At 43.4% G+C, this 19290-nt stretch overlaps 11 pseudogenes; all 11 read left to right on the forward strand.

Moving 5' to 3' along the window:
- The first annotated feature begins 379 nt into the window (after window positions 1-379).
- On the forward strand, window positions 380-644 carry LOC130288527 (U2 spliceosomal RNA; annotated as a pseudogene).
- A 1472-nt stretch (window positions 645-2116) lies between these two features.
- LOC130289795 (U2 spliceosomal RNA) lies at window positions 2117-2386 on the forward strand (annotated as a pseudogene).
- Window positions 2387-3847: 1461 nt separating this feature from the next.
- On the forward strand, window positions 3848-4115 carry LOC130287061 (U2 spliceosomal RNA; annotated as a pseudogene).
- A 1463-nt stretch (window positions 4116-5578) lies between these two features.
- Window positions 5579-5842, forward strand: LOC130289380 (U2 spliceosomal RNA; annotated as a pseudogene).
- Window positions 5843-7313: 1471 nt separating this feature from the next.
- On the forward strand, window positions 7314-7578 carry LOC130288599 (U2 spliceosomal RNA; annotated as a pseudogene).
- A 1462-nt stretch (window positions 7579-9040) lies between these two features.
- Window positions 9041-9304, forward strand: LOC130285889 (U2 spliceosomal RNA; annotated as a pseudogene).
- Window positions 9305-10773: 1469 nt separating this feature from the next.
- On the forward strand, window positions 10774-11040 carry LOC130288449 (U2 spliceosomal RNA; annotated as a pseudogene).
- Window positions 11041-12488: 1448 nt separating this feature from the next.
- LOC130288601 (U2 spliceosomal RNA) lies at window positions 12489-12753 on the forward strand (annotated as a pseudogene).
- A 1457-nt stretch (window positions 12754-14210) lies between these two features.
- Window positions 14211-14475, forward strand: LOC130288602 (U2 spliceosomal RNA; annotated as a pseudogene).
- A 1466-nt stretch (window positions 14476-15941) lies between these two features.
- LOC130285911 (U2 spliceosomal RNA) lies at window positions 15942-16206 on the forward strand (annotated as a pseudogene).
- Window positions 16207-17675: 1469 nt separating this feature from the next.
- On the forward strand, window positions 17676-17942 carry LOC130288417 (U2 spliceosomal RNA; annotated as a pseudogene).
- Window positions 17943-19290: the final 1348 nt, after the last annotated feature.

Here is a 19290-nt window from a genome sequence, read left to right on the forward strand (position 1 = left end):
TGTCGGAAGGGACGCAGCTACAGCCAGTGGGGTAACTAGAGACTGGCAGGCAGCTATGTGCAACAAAGGTAGGCGTGTTGTTTTCATATGCAGATCTGAAATATTGTCCTATATGCAAGAGGAGGAGTGATGGGGGTTCAGGCAAAAGCCAGGCTATGGATTGCATTGCTAAATGCTCCATCAGAGTGCAATGGTCGCCTGTCCTTTTTTTAAGTGATGATGTGGGTTTAGCCTGTGCTGTATGTATGTATGGGTGGCTGACTGCCACCCACCCAGAGAGTGTATGGGAGGCTGGTTGGCTGCCAGCCTTCCTTCCATTCCTATGAGTAATGTGAGTGCTCATGAAGGGGACATGGTTGGGTCCACCCCTTTCCCGGTTATCCCCTCTAGGCCTTTTGGCTTAGATCAAGTGTAAAAAAAAGAAAGGATCTTGCGACAGATCGCATCCTGAGGCACGTTTTTTTTTGTTTGAATACTTGCACTTGGATGACTTGTGAGCACATACTGATACATACGTTCCCTATCTGGGGACCATAAATTAAATGGATTTTTGAGAAAGGGAGCTGATTTGGAAGCTTGCTTCTGTCGCCCTATGCATTGACCCGATGTGGCAGTATCTTCGGGTAGTGAACAGTGCACCACCCCATTCCAGTGTTAAACAAGAAAGATTCTCATTTAATCCTCCGTGGGTGAGAATTTGAGTTTGAGAATTGGAGACCAAAATGATGAGTTGCACTGACTGGTTTATGAACGTCTATTCATTTAGCGTTTTAATGACCATGTTTGCACACTGATTGGTGTAAAAAAATAAAATAAAACTAAATAATAATAATCTAGCACACCTGTGCAGGTTTGACATGACATGACAGGTAGCTGTCTTGTGGGTGGTGCTGAATCCTGTTAAATGATGTGAGGGTCTCATGCCTATACACAAGGGTGTGTCATTGCTGTTGCTTGACCATGCATTGGTTTCTGTGGTCAGTGAATGATAAAAACAAAATTTACCATCCATTGATGGATGGGAAATCCGCCATGAGGCATTTGTTTTTAGAAACTGCTGCTCACAACCAATGTTGCAATGGAGTGTCTCCATCTGCTGGTGGTATTGGAAAGGCATTAGTGCTATGACAGGGTCTGAAGAAGAAGAAGAAGAAGAAGAAGAAGAAGACGGAAAAAAATATATATAAAAAGAAAAAGAGAGAGAGAGAGACTGACTTAGTGAGCGAGCGAGTGAGTGAGAGAGTGAGAGTGAGTGAGAGTGAATGAGTGAGTGAGTGATTGAGTGAGTGAGTGAGTGAGAACAAATGAGTTAAAGCAAGTGAGTGAGAGAGATCGAATGAATGAAAGTCTGAATGACAGAAAGAAAAAAGGATGAAGAAAGAAGCATGAAGAAAAAAAAATGTATATGGAGTTGCTGACATGAGTGCAATCTACAAAGCCGTTGAGGCTGATCCTCATGGGAGGATTATTGCACCAGGACCCTTAGCACTTTTAAAATGCCATTCAATGCCACGGGCTAGATGTAAACTGCAGATGACCATGTTGTGGTAGTTACCATGGATACCCAAGTGATGTGTGAGCTAACACATAGGCCCAACAGATTCCAAGAAGGCCAGAATCACCAGCGGCACCACCATCGATTGTCAGGTCACCCGGATTCAGCAAATACCAGAGTCCAAAATGATGCAGGTTTATACTGTTAATTTTCAGTTTATCGTTACAGTTGGTGTTATTCCATGTCGGAAGGGATGCAGCTACAGCCAGTGGGGTAACTAGAGACAGGCAGGCAGCTATGTGCAACAAAGGTAGGCGTGTTGTTTTCATATGCAGATCTGAAATATTGTCTTATATGCAAGAGGAGGAGTGATGGGGGTTCAGGCAAAAGCCAGGCTATGGATTGCATTGCTAAATGCTCCATCAGAGTGCAATGGTCGCCTGTCCTTTTTTTAAGTGATGATGTGGGTTTAGCCTGTGCTGTATGTATGTATGGGTGGCTGACTGCCACCCACCCAGAGAGTGTATGGGAGGCTGGTTGGCTGCCAGCCTTCCTTCCATTCCTATGAGTAATGTGAGTGCTCATGAAGGGGACATGGTTGGGTCCACCCCTTTCCCGGTTATCCCCTCTAGGCCTTTTGGCTTAGATCAAGTGTAAAAAAAGAAAGGATCTTGCGACAGATCGCATCCTGAGGCACGTTTTTTTTTTTTTTTGTGTGAATACTTGCACTTGGGTGACTTGTGAGCACATACTGATACATATGTTCCCTATCTGGGGACCATAAATTAAATGGATTTTTGAGAAAGGGAGCTGATTTGGAAGCTTGCTTCTGTCGCCCTATGCAGTGACCCGATGTGGCAGTATCTTCGGGTAGTGAACAGTGCACCACCCCATTCCAGTGTTAAACAAGAAAGATTCTCATTTAATCCTCCGTGGGTGAGAATTTGAGTTTGAGAATTGGAGACCAAAATGATGAGTTGCACTGACTGGTTTATGAACGTCTATTCATTTAGCGTTTTAATGACCATGTTTGCACACTGATTGGTGTAAAAAAATAAAATAAAACTAAATAATAATAATCTAGCACACCTGTGCAGGTTTGACATGACATGACAGGTAGCTGTCTTGTGGGTGGTGCTGAATCCTGTTAAATGACGTGAGGGTCTCATGCCTATACACAAGGGTGTGTCATTGCTGTTGCTTGACCATGCATTGGTTTCTGTGGTCAGTGAATGATAAAAACAAAATTTACCATCCATTGATGGATGGGAAATCCGCCATGAGGCATTTGTTTTTAGAAACTGCTGCTCACAACCAATGTTGCAATGGAGTGTCTCCATCTGCTGGTGGTATTGGAAAGGCATTAGTGCTATGACAGGGTCTGAAGAAGAAGAAGAAGACGTAAAAAAATATATATAAAAAGAAAAAGAGAGAGAGAGAGAGAGACTGACTTAGTGAGCGAGTGAGTGAGAGAGTGAGAGTGAGTGAGAGTGAATGAGTGAGTGAGTGATTGAGTGAGTGAGTGAGTGAGTGAGAACAAATGAGTTAAAGCAAGTGAGTGAGAGAGATCGAATGAATGAAAGTCTGAATGACAGAAAGAAAAAAGGATGAAGAAAGAAGCATGAAGAAAAAAAAATGTATATGGAGTTGCTGACATGAGTGCAATCTACAAAGCCGTTGAGGCTGATCCTCATGGGAGGATTATTGCACCAGGACCCTTAGCACTTTTAAAATGCCATTCAATGCCACGGGCTAGATGTAAACTGCAGATGACCATGTTGTGGTAGTTACCATGGATACCCAAGTGATGTGTGAGCTAACACATAGGCCCAACAGATTCCAAGAAGGCCAGAATCACCAGCGGCACCACCATCGATTGTCAGGTCACCCGGATTCAGCAAATACCAGAGTCCAAAATGATGCAGGTTTATACTGTTAATTTTCAGTTTATCGTTACAGTTGGTGTTATTCCATGTCGGAAGGGACGCAGCTACAGCCAGTGGGGTAACTAGAGACAGGCAGGCAGCTATGTGCAACAAAGGTAGGCGTGTTGTTTTCATATGCAGATCTGAAATATTGTCTTATATGCAAGAGGAGGAGTGATGGGGGTTCAGGCAAAAGCCAGGCTATGGATTGCATTGCTAAATGCTCCATCAGAGTGCAATGGTCGCCTGTCCTTTTTTTAAGTGATGATGTGGGTTTAGCCTGTGCTGTATGTATGTATGGGTGGCTGACTGCCACCCACCCAGAGAGTGTATGGGAGGCTGGTTGGCTGCCAGCCTTCCTTCCATTCCTATGAGTAATGTGAGTGCTCATGAAGGGGACATGGTTGGGTCCACCCCTTTCCCGGTTATCCCCTCTAGGCCTTTTGGCTTAGATCAAGTGTAAAAAAAAGAAAGGATCTTGCGACAGATCGCATCCTGAGGCACGTATTTTTTTTTTGTGTGAATACTTGCACTTGGGTGACTTGTGAGCACATACTGATACATACGTTCCCTATCTGGGGACCATAAATTAAATGGATTTTTGAGAAAGAGAGCTGATTTGGAAGCTTGCTTCTGTCGCCCTATGCATTGACCCGATGTGGCAGTATCTTCGGGTAGTGAACAGTGCACCACCCCATTCCAGTGTTAAACAAGAAAGATTCTCATTTAATCCTCCGTGGGTGAGAATTTGAGTTTGAGAATTGGAGACCAAAATGATGAGTTGCACTGACTGGTTTATGAACGTCTATTCATTTAGCGTTTTAATGACCATGTTTGCACACTGATTGGTGTAAAAAAATAAAATAAAACTAAATAATAATAATCTAGCACACCTGTGCAGGTTTGACATGACATGACAGGTAGCTGTCTTGTGGGTGGTGCTGAATCCTGTTAAATGACGTGAGGGTCTCATGCCTATACACAAGGGTGTGTCATTGCTGTTGCTTGACCATGCATTGGTTTCTGTGGTCAGTGAATGATAAAAACAAAATTTACCATCCATTGATGGATGGGAAATCCGCCATGAGGCATTTGTTTTTAGAAACTGCTGCTCACAACCAATGTTGCAATGGAGTGTCTCCATCTGCTGGTGGTATTGGAAAGGCATTAGTGCTATGACAGGGTCTGAAGAAGAAGAAGAAGAAGAAGACGGAAAAAAATATATATAAAAAGAAAAAGAGAGAGAGAGAGAGAGACTGACTTAGTGAGCGAGTGAGTGAGAGAGTGAGAGTGAGTGAGAGTGAATGAGTGAGTGAGTGATTGAGTGAGTGAGTGAGTGAGAACAAATGAGTTAAAGCAAGTGAGTGAGAGAGATCGAATGAATGAAAGTCTGAATGACAGAAAGAAAAAAGGATGAAGAAAGAAGCATGAAGAAAAAAAAATGTATATGGAGTTGCTGACATGAGTGCAATCTACAAAGCCGTTGAGGCTGATCCTCATGGGAGGATTATTGCACCAGGACCCTTAGCACTTTTAAAATGCCATTCAATGCCACGGGCTAGATGTAAACTGCAGATGACCATGTTGTGGTAGTTACCATGGATACCCAAGTGATGTGTGAGCTAACACATAGGCCCAACAGATTCCAAGAAGGCCAGAATCACCAGCGGCACCACCATCGATTGTCAGGTCACCCGGATTCAGCAAATACCAGAGTCCAAAATGATGCAGGTTTATACTGTTAATTTTCAGTTTATCGTTACAGTTGGTGTTATTCCATGTCGGAAGGGACGCAGCTACAGCCAGTGGGGTAACTAGAGACAGGCAGGCAGCTATGTGCAACAAAGGTAGGCGTGTTGTTTTCATATGCAGATCTGAAATATTGTCTTATATGCAAGAGGAGGAGTGATGGGGGTTCAGGCAAAAGCCAGGCTATGGATTGCATTGCTAAATGCTCCATCAGAGTGCAATGGTCGCCTGTCCTTTTTTTAAGTGATGATGTGGGTTTAGCCTGTGCTGTATGTATGTATGGGTGGCTGACTGCCACCCACCCAGAGAGTGTATGGGAGGCTGGTTGGCTGCCAGCCTTCCTTCCATTCCTATGAGTAATGTGAGTGCTCATGAAGGGGACATGGTTGGGTCCACCCCTTTCCCGGTTATCCCCTCTAGGCCTTTTGGCTTAGATCAAGTGTAAAAAAAGAAAGGATCTTGCGACAGATCGCATCCTGAGGCACGTTTTTTTTTGTGTGAATACTTGCACTTGGGTGACTTGTGAACACATACTGATACATACGTTCCCTATCTGGGGACCATAAATTAAATGGATTTTTGAGAAAGGGAGCTGATTTGGAAGCTTGCTTCTGTTGCCCTATGCATTGACCCGATGTGGCAGTATCTTCGGGTAGTGAACAGTGCACCACCCCATTCCAGTGTTAAACAAGAAAGATTCTCATTTAATCCTCCGTGGGTGAGAATTTGAGTTTGAGAATTGGAGACCAAAATGATGAGTTGCACTGACTGGTTTATGAACGTCTATTCATTTAGCGTTTTAATGACCATGTTTGCACACTGATTGGTGTAAAAAAATAAAATAAAACTAAATAATAATAATCTAGCACACCTGTGCAGGTTTGACATGACATGACAGGTAGCTGTCTTGTGGGTGGTGCTGAATCCTGTTAAATGACGTGAGGGTCTCATGCCAATACACAAGGGTGTGTCATTGCTGTTGCTTGACCATGCATTGATTTCTGTGGTCAGTGAATGATAAAAACAAAATTTACCATCCATTGATGGATGGGAAATCCGCCATGAGGCATTTGTTTTTAGAAACTGCTGCTCACAACCAATGTTGCAATGGAGTGTCTCCATCTGCTGGTGGTATTGGAAAGGCATTAGTGCTATGACAGGGTCTGAAGAAGAAGAAGAAGAAGAAGAAGAAGACGGAAAAAAATATATATAAAAAGAAAAAGAGAGAGAGAGAGAGACTGACTTAGTGAGCAAGTGAGTGAGAGAGTGAGAGTGAGTGAGAGTGAATGAGTGAGTGATTGAGTGAGTGAGTGAGTGAGTGAGTGAGAACAAATGAGTTAAAGCAAGTGAGTGAGAGAGATCGAATGAATGAAAGTCTGAATGACAGAAAGAAAAAAGGATGAAGAAAGAAGCATGAAGAAAAAAAAATGTATATGGAGTTGCTGACATGAGTGCAATCTACAAAGCCGTTGAGGCTGATCCTCATGGGAGGATTATTGCACCAGGACCCTTAGCACTTTTAAAATGCCATTCAATGCCACGGGCTAGATGTAAACTGCAGATGACCATGTTGTGGTAGTTACCATGGATACCCAAGTGATGTGTGAGCTAACACATAGGCCCAACAGATTCCAAGAAGGCCAGAATCACCAGCGGCACCACCATCGATTGTCAGGTCACCCGGATTCAGCAAATACCAGAGTCCAAAATGATGCAGGTTTATACTGTTAATTTTCAGTTTATCGTTACAGTTGGTGTTATTCCATGTCGGAAGGGACGCAGCTACAGCCAGTGGGGTAACTAGAGACTGGCAGGCAGCTATATGCAACAAAGGTAGGCGTGTTGTTTTCATATGCAGATCTGAAATATTGTCTTATATGCAAGAGGAGGAGTGATGGGGGTTCAGGCAAAAGCCAGGCTATGGATTGCATTGCTAAATGCTCCATCAGAGTGCAATGGTCGCCTGTCCTTTTTTTAAGTGATGATGTGGGTTTAGCCTGTGCTGTATGTATGTATGGGTGGCTGACTGCCACCCACCCAGAGAGTGTATGGGAGGCTGGTTGGCTGCCAGCCTTCCTTCCATTCCTATGAGTAATGTGAGTGCTCATGAAGGGGACATGGTTGGGTCCACCCCTTTCCCGGTTATCCCCTCTAGGCCTTTTGGCTTAGATCAAGTGTAAAAAAAAGAAAGGATCTTGCGACAGATCGCATCCTGAGGCACGTTTTTTTTTGTGTGAATACTTGCACTTGGATGACTTGTGAGCACATACTGATACATACGTTCCCTATCTGGGGACCATAAATTAAATGGATTTTTGAGAAAGGGAGCTGATTTGGAAGCTTGCTTCTGTCGCCCTATGCATTGACCCGATGTGGCAGTATCTTCGGGTAGTGAACAGTGCACCACCCCATTCCAGTGTTAAACAAGAAAGATTCTCATTTAATCCTCCGTGGGTGAGAATTTGAGTTTGAGAATTGGAGACCAAAATGATGAGTTGCACTGACTGGTTTATGAACGTCTATTCATTTAGCGTTTTAATGACCATGTTTGCACACTGATTGGTGTAAAAAAATTAAATAAAACTAAATAATAATAATCTAGCACACCTGTGCAGGTTTGACATGACATGACAGGTAGCTGTCTTGTGGGTGGTGCTGAATCCTGTTAAATGACGTGAGGGTTTCATGCCTATACACAAGGGTGTGTCATTGCTGTTGCTTGACCATGCATTGGTTTCTGTGGTCAGTGAATGATAAAAACAAAATTTACCATCCATTGATGGATGGGAAATCCGCCATGAGGCATTTGTTTTTAGAAACTGCTGCTCACAACCAATGTTGCAATGGAGTGTCTCCATCTGCTGGTGGTATTGGAAAGGCATTAGTGCTATGACAGGGTCTGAAGAAGAAGAAGAAGACGGAAAAAAATATATATAAAAAGAAAAAGAGAGAGAGAGAGAGAGACTGACTTAGTGAGCGAGTGAGTGAGAGAGTGAGAGTGAGTGAGAGTGAATGAGTGAGTGAGTGATTGAGTGAGTGAGTGAGTGAGTGAGAACAAATGAGTTAAAGCAAGTGAGTAAGAGAGATTGAATGAATGAAAGTCTGAATGACAGAAAGAAAAAAGGATGAAGAAAGAAGCATGAAGAAAAAAAAATGTATATGGAGTTGCTGACATGAGTGCAATCTACAAAGCCGTTGAGGCTGATCCTCATGGGAGGATTATTGCACCAGGACCCTTAGCACTTTTAAAATGCCATTCAATGCCACGGGCTAGATGTAAACTGCAGATGACCATGTTGTGGTAGTTACCATGGATACCCAAGTGATGTGTGAGCTAACACATAGGCCCAACAGATTCCAAGAAGGCCAGAATCACCAGCGGCACCACCATCGATTGTCAGGTCACCCGGATTCAGCAAATACCAGAGTCCAAAATGATGCAGGTTTATACTGTTAATTTTCAGTTTATCGTTACAGTTGGTGTTATTCCATGTCGGAAGGGACGCAGCTACAGCCAGTGGGGTAACTAGAGACAGGCAGGCAGCTATGTGCAACAAAGGTAGGCGTGTTGTTTTCATATGCAGATCTGAAATATTGTCTTATATGCAAGAGGAGGAGTGATGGGGGTTCAGGCAAAAGCCAGGCTATGGATTGCATTGCTAAATGCTCCATCAGAGTGCAATGGTCGCCTGTCCTTTTTTTTAAGTGATGATGTGGGTTTAGCCTGTGCTGTATGTATGTATGGGTGGCTGACTGCCACCCACCCAGAGAGTGTATGGGAGGCTGGTTGGCTGCCAGCCTTCCTTCCATTCCTATGAGTAATGTGAGTGCTCATGAAGGGGACATGGTTGGGTCCACCCCTTTCCCGGTTATCCCCTCTAGGCCTTTTGGCTTAGATCAAGTGTAAAAAAAGAAAGGATCTTGCGACAGATCGCATCCTGAGGCACGTTTTTTTTTGTGTGAATACTTGCACTTGGGTGACTTGTGAGCACATACTGATACATACGTTCCCTATCTGGGGACCATAAATTAAATGGATTTTTGAAAAAGGGAGCTGATTTGGAAGCTTGCTTCTGTCGCCCTATGCATTGACCCGATGTGGCAGTATCTTCGGGTAGTGAACAGTGCACCACCTCATTCCAGTGTTAAACAAGAAAGATTCTCATTTAATCCTCCGTGGGTGAGAATTTGAGTTTGAGAATTGGAGACCAAAATGATGAGTTGCACTGACTGGTTTATGAACGTCTATTCATTTAGCGTTTTAATGACCATGTTTGCACACTGATTGGTGTAAAAAAATAAAATAAAACTAAATAATAATAATCTAGCACACCTGTGCAGGTTTGACATGACATGACAGGTAGCTGTCTTGTGGGTGGTGCTGAATCCTGTTAAATGACGTGAGGGTCTCATGCCTATACACAAGGGTGTGTCATTGCTGTTGCTTGACCATGCATTGGTTTCTGTGGTCAGTGAATGATAAAAACAAAATTTACCATCCATTGATGGATGGGAAATCCGCCATGAGGCATTTGTTTTTAGAAACTGCTGCTCACAACCAATGTTGCAATGGAGTGTCTCCATCTGCTGGTGGTATTGGAAAGGCATTAGTGCTATGACAGGGTCTGAAGAAGAAGAAGAAGAAGAAGAAGAAGACGGAAAAAAATATATATAAAAAGAAAAAGAGAGAGAGAGAGACTGACTTAGTGAGCGAGCGAGTGAGTGAGAGAGTGAGAGTGAGTGAGAGTGAATGAGTGAGTGAGTGATTGAGTGAGTGAGTGAGTGAGAACAAATGAGTTAAAGCAAGTGAGTGAGAGAGATCGAATGAATGAAAGTCTGAATGACAGAAAGAAAAAAGGATGAAGAAAGAAGCATGAAGAAAAAAAAATGTATATGGAGTTGCTGACATGAGTGCAATCTACAAAGCCGTTGAGGCTGATCCTCATGGGAGGATTATTGCACCAGGACCCTTAGCACTTTTAAAATGCCATTCAATGCCACGGGCTAGATGTAAACTGCAGATGACCATGTTGTGGTAGTTACCATGGATACCCAAGTGATGTGTGAGCTAACACATAGGCCCAACAGATTCCAAGAAGGCCAGAATCACCAGCGGCACCACCATCGATTGTCAGGTCACCCGGATTCAGCAAATACCAGAGTCCAAAATGATGCAGGTTTATACTGTTAATTTTCAGTTTATCGTTACAGTTGGTGTTATTCCATGTCGGAAGGGATGCAGCTACAGCCAGTGGGGTAACTAGAGACAGGCAGGCAGCTATGTGCAACCAAGGTAGGCGTGTTGTTTTCATATGCAGATCTGAAATATTGTCTTATATGCAAGAGGAGGAGTGATGGGGGTTCAGGCAAAAGCCAGGCTATGGATTGCATTGCTAAATGCTCCATCAGAGTGCAATGGTCGCCTGTCCTTTTTTTAAGTGATGATGTGGGTTTAGCCTGTGCTGTATGTATGTATGGGTGGCTGACTGCCACCCACCCAGAGAGTGTATGGGAGGCTGGTTGGCTGCCAGCCTTCCTTCCATTCCTATGAGTAATGTGAGTGCTCATGAAGGGGACATGGTTGGGTCCACCCCTTTCCCGGTTATCCCCTCTAGGCCTTTTGGCTTAGATCAAGTGTAAAAAAAGAAAGGATCTTGCGACAGATCGCATCCTGAGGCACGTTTTTTTTTTTTGTGTGAATACTTGCACTTGGGTGACTTGTGAGCACATACTGATACATACGTTCCCTATCTGGGGACCATAAATTAAATGGATTTTTGAGAAAGGGAGCTGATTTGGAAGCTTGCTTCTGTCGCCCTATGCATTGACCCGATGTGGCAGTATCTTCGGGTAGTGAACAGTGCACCACCCCATTCCAGTGTTAAACAAGAAAGATTCTCATTTAATCCTCCGTGGGTGAGAATTTGAGTTTGAGAATTGGAGACCAAAATGATGAGTTGCACTGACTGGTTTATGAACGTCTATTCATTTAGCGTTTTAATGACCATGTTTGCACACTGATTGGTGTAAAAAAATAAAATAAAACTAAATAATAATAATCTAGCACACCTGTGCAGGTTTGACATGACATGACAGGTAGCTGTCTTGTGGGTGGTGCTGAATCCTGTTAAATGACGTGAGGGTCTCATGCCTATACACAAGGGTGTGTCATTGCTGTTGCTTGACCATGCATTGGTTTCTGTGGTCAGTGAATGATAAAAACAAAATTTACCATCCATTGATGGATGGGAAATCCGCCATGAGGCATTTGTTTTTAGAAACTGCTGCTCACAACCAATGTTGCAATGGAGTGTCTCCATCTGCTGGTGGTATTGGAAAGGCATTAGTGCTATGACAGGGTCTGAAGAAGAAGAAGAAGAAGAAGAAGACGGAAAAAAATATATATAAAAAGAAAAAGAGAGAGAGAGAGAGAGAGACTGACTTAGTGAGCGAGTGAGTGAGAGAGTGAGAGTGAGTGAGAGTGAATGAGTGAGTGAGTGAGAACAAATGAGTTAAAGCAAGTGAGTGAGAGAGATCGAATGAATGAAAGTCTGAATGACAGAAAGAAAAAAGGATGAAGAAAGAAGCATGAAGAAAAAAAAATGTATATGGAGTTGCTGACATGAGTGCAATCTACAAAGCCGTTGAGGCTGATCCTCATGGGAGGATTATTGCACCAGGACCCTTAGCACTTTTAAAATGCCATTCAATGCCACGGGCTAGATGTAAACTGCAGATGACCATGTTGTGGTAGTTACCATGGATACCCAAGTGATGTGTGAGCTAACACATAGGCCCAACAGATTCCAAGAAGGCCAGAATCACCAGCGGCACCACCATCGATTGTCAGGTCACCCGGATTCAGCAAATACCAGAGTCCAAAATGATGCAGGTTTATACTGTTAATTTTCAGTTTATCGTTACAGTTGGTGTTATTCCATGTCGGAAGGGACGCAGCTACAGCCAGTGGGGTAACTAGAGACTGGCAGGCAGCTATGTGCAACAAAGGTAGGCGTGTTGTTTTCATATGCAGATCTGAAATATTGTCTTATATGCAAGAGGAGGAGTGATGGGGGTTCAGGCAAAAGCCAGGCTATGGATTGCATTGCTAAATGCTCCATCAGAGTGCAATGGTCGCCTGTCCTTTTTTTAAGTGATGATGTGGGTTTAGCCTGTGCTGTATGTATGTATGGGTGGCTGACTGCCACCCACCCAGAGAGTGTATGGGAGGCTGGTTGGCTGCCAGCCTTCCTTCCATTCCTATGAGTAATGTGAGTGCTCATGAAGGGGACATGGTTGGGTCCACCCCTTTCCCGGTTATCCCCTCTAGGCCTTTTGGCTTAGATCAAGTGTAAAAAAAAGAAAGGATCTTGCGACAGATCGCATCCTGAGGCACGTTTTTTTTTGTGTGAATACTTGCACTTGGATGACTTGTGAGCACATACTGATACATACGTTCCCTATCTGGGGACCATAAATTAAATGGATTTTTGAGAAAGGGAGCTGATTTGGAAGCTTGCTTCTGTCGCCCTATGCATTGACCCGATGTGGCAGTATCTTCGGGTAGTGAACAGTGCACCACCCCATTCCAGTGTTAAACAAGAAAGATTCTCATTTAATCCTCCGTGGGTGAGAATTTGAGTTTGAGAATTGGAGACCAAAATGATGAGTTGCACTGACTGGTTTATGAACGTCTATTCATTTAGCGTTTTAATGACCATGTTTGCACACTGATTGGTGTAAAAAAATAAAATAAAACTAAATAATAATAATCTAGCACACCTGTGCAGGTTTGACATGACATGACAGGTAGCTGTCTTGTGGGTGGTGCTGAATCCTGTTAAATGACGTGAGGGTTTCATGCCTATACACAAGGGTGTGTCATTGCTGTTGCTTGACCATGCATTGGTTTCTGTGGTCAGTGAATGATAAAAACAAAATTTACCATCCATTGATGGATGGGAAATCCGCCATGAGGCATTTGTTTTTAGAAACTGCTGCTCACAACCAATGTTGCAATGGAGTGTCTCCATCTGCTGGTGGTATTGGAAAGGCATTAGTGCTATGACAGGGTCTGAAGAAGAAGAAGAAGACGGAAAAAAATATATATAAAAAGAAAAAGAGAGAGAGAGAGAGAGACTGACTTAGTGAGCGAGTGAGTGAGAGAGTGAGAGTGAGTGAGAGTGAATGAGTGAGTGAGTGATTGAGTGAGTGAGTGAGCGAGAACAAATGAGTTAAAGCAAGTGAGTAAGAGAGATTGAATGAATGAAAGTCTGAATGACAGAAAGAAAAAAGGATGAAGAAAGAAGCATGAAGAAAAAAAAATGTATATGGAGTTGCTGACATGAGTGCAATCTACAAAGCCGTTGAGGCTGATCCTCATGGGAGGATTATTGCACCAGGACCCTTAGCACTTTTAAAATGCCATTCAATGCCACGGGCTAGATGTAAACTGCAGATGACCATGTTGTGGTAGTTACCATGGATACCCAAGTGATGTGTGAGCTAACACATAGGCCCAACAGATTCCAAGAAGGCCAGAATCACCAGCGGCACCACCATCGATTGTCAGGTCACCCGGATTCAGCAAATACCAGAGTCCAAAATGATGCAGGTTTATACTGTTAATTTTCAGTTTATCGTTACAGTTGGTGTTATTCCATGTCGGAAGGGACGCAGCTACAGCCAGTGGGGTAACTAGAGACTGGCAGGCAGCTATATGCAACAAAGGTAGGCGTGTTGTTTTCATATGCAGATCTGAAATATTGTCTTATATGCAAGAGGAGGAGTGATGGGGGTTCAGGCAAAAGCCAGGCTATGGATTGCATTGCTAAATGCTCCATCAGAGTGCAATGGTCGCCTGTCCTTTTTTTAAGTGATGATGTGGGTTTAGCCTGTGCTGTATGTATGTATGGGTGGCTGACTGCCACCCACCCAGAGAGTGTATGGGAGGCTGGTTGGCTGCCAGCCTTCCTTCCATTCCTATGAGTAATGTGAGTGCTCATGAAGGGGACATGGTTGGGTCCACCCCTTTCCCGGTTATCCCCTCTAGGCCTTTTGGCTTAGATCAAGTGTAAAAAAAAGAAAGGATCTTGCGACAGATCGCATCCTGAGGCACGTTTTTTTTTGTGTGAATACTTGCACTTGGATGACTTGTGAGCACATACTGATACATACGTTCCCTATCTGGGGACCATAAATTAAATGGATTTTTGAGAAAGGGAGCTGATTTGGAAGCTTGCTTCTGTCGCCCTATGCATTGACCCGATGTGGCAGTATCTTCGGGTAGTGAACAGTGCACCACCCCATTCCAGTGTTAAACAAGAAAGATTCTCATTTAATCCTCCGTGGGTGAGAATTTGAGTTTGAGAATTGGAGACCAAAATGATGAGTTGCACTGACTGGTTTATGAACGTCTATTCATTTAGCGTTTTAATGACCATGTTTGCACACTGATTGGTGTAAAAAAATTAAATAAAACTAAATAATAATAATCTAGCACACCTGTGCAGGTTTGACATGACATGACAGGTAGCTGTCTTGTGGGTGGTGCTGAATCCTGTTAAATGACGTGAGGGTTTCATGCCTATACACAAGGGTGTGTCATTGCTGTTGCTTGACCATGCATTGGTTTCTGTGGTCAGTGAATGATAAAAACAAAATTTACCATCCATTGATGGATGGGAAATCCGCCATGAGGCATTTGTTTTTAGAAACTGCTGCTCACAACCAATGTTGCAATGGAGTGTCTCCATCTGCTGGTGGTATTGGAAAGGCATTAGTGCTATGACAGGGTCTGAAGAAGAAGAAGAAGACGGAAAAAAATATATATAAAAAGAAAAAGAGAGAGAGAGAGAGAGACTGACTTAGTGAGCGAGTGAGTGAGAGAGTGAGAGTGAGTGAGAGTGAATGAGTGAGTGAGTGATTGAGTGAGTGAGTGAGTGAGTGAGTGAGAACAAATGAGTTAAAGCAAGTGAGTAAGAGAGATTGAATGAATGAAAGTCTGAATGACAGAAAGAAAAAAGGATGAAGAAAGAAGCATGAAGAAAAAAAAATGTATATGGAGTTGCTGACATGAGTGCAATCTACAAAGCCGTTGAGGCTGATCCTCATGGGAGGATTATTGCACCAGGACCCTTAGCACTTTTAAAATGCCATTCAATGCCACGGGCTAGATGTAAACTGCAGATGACCATGTTGTGGTAGTTACCATGGATACCCAAGTGATGTGTGAGCTAACACATAGGCCCAACAGATTCCAAGAAGGCCAGAATCACCAGCGGCACCACCATCGATTGTCAGGTCACCCGGATTCAGCAAATACCAGAGTCCAAAATGATGCAGGTTTATACTGTTAATTTTCAGTTTATCGTTACAGTTGGTGTTATTCCATGTCGGAAGGGACGCAGCTACAGCCAGTGGGGTAACTAGAGACAGGCAGGCAGCTATGTGCAACAAAGGTAGGCGTGTTGTTTTCATATGCAGATCTGAAATATTGTCTTATATGCAAGAGGAGGAGTGATGGGGGTTCAGGCAAAAGCCAGGCTATGGATTGCATTGCTAAATGCTCCATCAGAGTGCAATGGTCGCCTGTCCTTTTTTTTAAGTGATGATGTGGGTTTAGCCTGTGCTGTATGTATGTATGGGTGGCTGACTGCCACCCACCCAGAGAGTGTATGGGAGGCTGGTTGGCTGCCAGCCTTCCTTCCATTCCTATGAGTAATGTGAGTGCTCATGAAGGGGACATGGTTGGGTCCACCCCTTTCCCGGTTATCCCCTCTAGGCCTTTTGGCTTAGATCAAGTGTAAAAAAAGAAAGGATCTTGCGACAGATCGCATCCTGAGGCACGTTTTTTTTTTGTGTGAATACTTGCACTTGGGTGACTTGTGAGCACATACTGATACATACGTTCCCTATCTGGGGACCATAAATTAAATGGATTTTTGAAAAAGGGAGCTGATTTGGAAGCTTGCTTCTGTCGCCCTATGCATTGACCCGATGTGGCAGTATCTTCGGGTAGTGAACAGTGCACCACCTCATTCCAGTGTTAAACAAGAAAGATTCTCATTTAATCCTCCGTGGGTGAGAATTTGAGTTTGAGAATTGGAGACCAAAATGATGAGTTGCACTGACTGGTTTATGAACGTCTATTCATTTAGCGTTTTAATGACCATGTTTGCACACTGATTGGTGTAAAAAAATAAAATAAAACTAAATAATAATAATCTAGCACACCTGTGCAGGTTTGACATGACATGACAGGTAGCTGTCTTGTGGGTGGTGCTGAATCCTGTTAAATGACGTGAGGGTCTCATGCCTATACACAAGGGTGTGTCATTGCTGTTGCTTGACCATGCATTGGTTTCTGTGGTCAGTGAATGATAAAAACAAAATTTACCATCCATTGATGGATGGGAAATCCGCCATGAGGCATTTGTTTTTAGAAACTGCTGCTCACAACCAATGTTGCAATGGAGTGTCTCCATCTGCTGGTGGTATTGGAAAGGCATTAGTGCTATGACAGGGTCTGAAGAAGAAGAAGAAGAAGAAGAAGAAGACGGAAAAAAATATATATAAAAAGAAAAAGAGAGAGAGAGAGACTGACTTAGTGAGCGAGCGAGTGAGTGAGAGAGTGAGAGTGAGTGAGAGTGAATGAGTGAGTGAGTGATTGAGTGAGTGAGTGAGTGAGAACAAATGAGTTAAAGCAAGTGAGTGAGAGAGATCGAATGAATGAAAGTCTGAATGACAGAAAGAAAAAAGGATGAAGAAAGAAGCATGAAGAAAAAAAAATGTATATGGAGTTGCTGACATGAGTGCAATCTACAAAGCCGTTGAGGCTGATCCTCATGGGAGGATTATTGCACCAGGACCCTTAGCACTTTTAAAATGCCATTCAATGCCACGGGCTAGATGTAAACTGCAGATGACCATGTTGTGGTAGTTACCATGGATACCCAAGTGATGTGTGAGCTAACACATAGGCCCAACAGATTCCAAGAAGGCCAGAATCACCAGCGGCACCACCATCGATTGTCAGGTCACCCGGATTCAGCAAATACCAGAGTCCAAAATGATGCAGGTTTATACTGTTAATTTTCAGTTTATCGTTACAGTTGGTGTTATTCCATGTCGGAAGGGATGCAGCTACAGCCAGTGGGGTAACTAGAGACAGGCAGGCAGCTATGTGCAACCAAGGTAGGCGTGTTGTTTTCATATGCAGATCTGAAATATTGTCTTATATGCAAGAGGAGGAGTGATGGGGGTTCAGGCAAAAGCCAGGCTATGGATTGCATTGCTAAATGCTCCATCAGAGTGCAATGGTCGCCTGTCCTTTTTTTAAGTGATGATGTGGGTTTAGCCTGTGCTGTATGTATGTATGGGTGGCTGACTGCCACCCACCCAGAGAGTGTATGGGAGGCTGGTTGGCTGCCAGCCTTCCTTCCATTCCTATGAGTAATGTGAGTGCTCATGAAGGGGACATGGTTGGGTCCACCCCTTTCCCGGTTATCCCCTCTAGGCCTTTTGGCTTAGATCAAGTGTAAAAAAAGAAAGGATCTTGCGACAGATCGCATCCTGAGACACGTTTTTTTTTTTTGTGTGAATACTTGCACTTGGGTGACTTGTGAGCACATACTGATACATACGTTCCCTATCTGGGGACCATAAATTAAATGGATTTTTGAGAAAGGGAGCTGATTTGGAAGCTTGCTTCTGTCGCCCTATGCATTGACCCGATGTGGCAGTATCTTCGGGTAGTGAACAGTGCACCACCCCATTCCAGTGTTAAACAAGAAAGATTCTCATTTAATCCTCCGTGGGTGAGAATTTGAGTTTGAGAATTGGAGACCAAAATGATGAGTTGCACTGACTGGTTTATGAACGTCTATTCATTTAGCGTTTAAATGACCATGTTTGCACACTGATTGGTGTAAAAAATAAAAATAAAAATAAATAATAATAATCTAGCACACCTGTGCAGGTTTGACATGACATGACAGGTAGCTGTCTTGTGGGTGGTGCTGAATCCTGTTAAATGACGTGAGGGTCTCATGCCTATACACAAGGGTGTGTCATTGCTGTTGCTTGACCATGCATTGGTTTCTGTGGTCAGTGAATGATAAAAACAAAATTTACCATCCATTGATGGATGGGAAATCCGCCATGAGGCATTTGCTTTTAGAAACTGCTGCTCACAACCAATGTTGCAATGGAGTGTCTCCATCTGCTGGTGGTATTGGAAAGGCATTAGTGCTATGACAGGGTCTGAAGAAGAAGAAGAAGAAGAAGAAGACGGAAAAAAATATATATAAAAAGAAAAAGAGAGAGAGAGAGAGAGAGACTGACTTAGTGAGCGAGTGAGTGAGAGAGTGAGAGTGAGTGAGAGTGAATGAGTGAGTGAGTGAGAACAAATGAGTTAAAGCAAGTGAGTGAGAGAGATCGAATGAATGAAAGTCTGAATGACAGAAAGAAAAAAGGATGAAGAAAGAAGCATGAAGAAAAAAAAATGTATATGGAGTTGCTGACATGAGTGCAATCTACAAAGCCGTTGAGGCTGATCCTCATGGGAGGATTATTGCACCAGGACCCTTAGCACTTTTAAAATGCCATTCAATGCCACGGGCTAGATGTAAACTGCAGATGACCATGTTGTGGTAGTTACCATGGATACCCAAGTGATGTGTGAGCTAACACATAGGCCCAACAGATTCCAAGAAGGCCAGAATCACCAGCGGCACCACCATCGATTGTCAGGTCACCCGGATTCAGCAAATACCAGAGTCCAAAATGATGCAGGTTTATACTGTTAATTTTCAGTTTATCGTTACAGTTGGTGTTATTCCATGTCGGAAGGGACGCAGCTACAGCCAGTGGGGTAACTAGAGACTGGCAGGCAGCTATGTGCAACAAAGGTAGGCGTGTTGTTTTCATATGCAGATCTGAAATATTGTCTTATATGCAAGAGGAGGAGTGATGGGGGTTCAGGCAAAAGCCAGGCTATGGATTGCATTGCTAAATGCTCCATCAGAGTGCAATGGTCGCCTGTCCTTTTTTTAAGTGATGATGTGGGTTTAGCCTGTGCTGTATGTATGTATGGGTGGCTGACTGCCACCCACCCAGAGA

Source organism: Hyla sarda, chromosome 8 (assembly GCF_029499605.1).
Source record: "Hyla sarda isolate aHylSar1 chromosome 8, aHylSar1.hap1, whole genome shotgun sequence".
Taxonomy (NCBI): Eukaryota; Metazoa; Chordata; class Amphibia; order Anura; family Hylidae; genus Hyla; species Hyla sarda.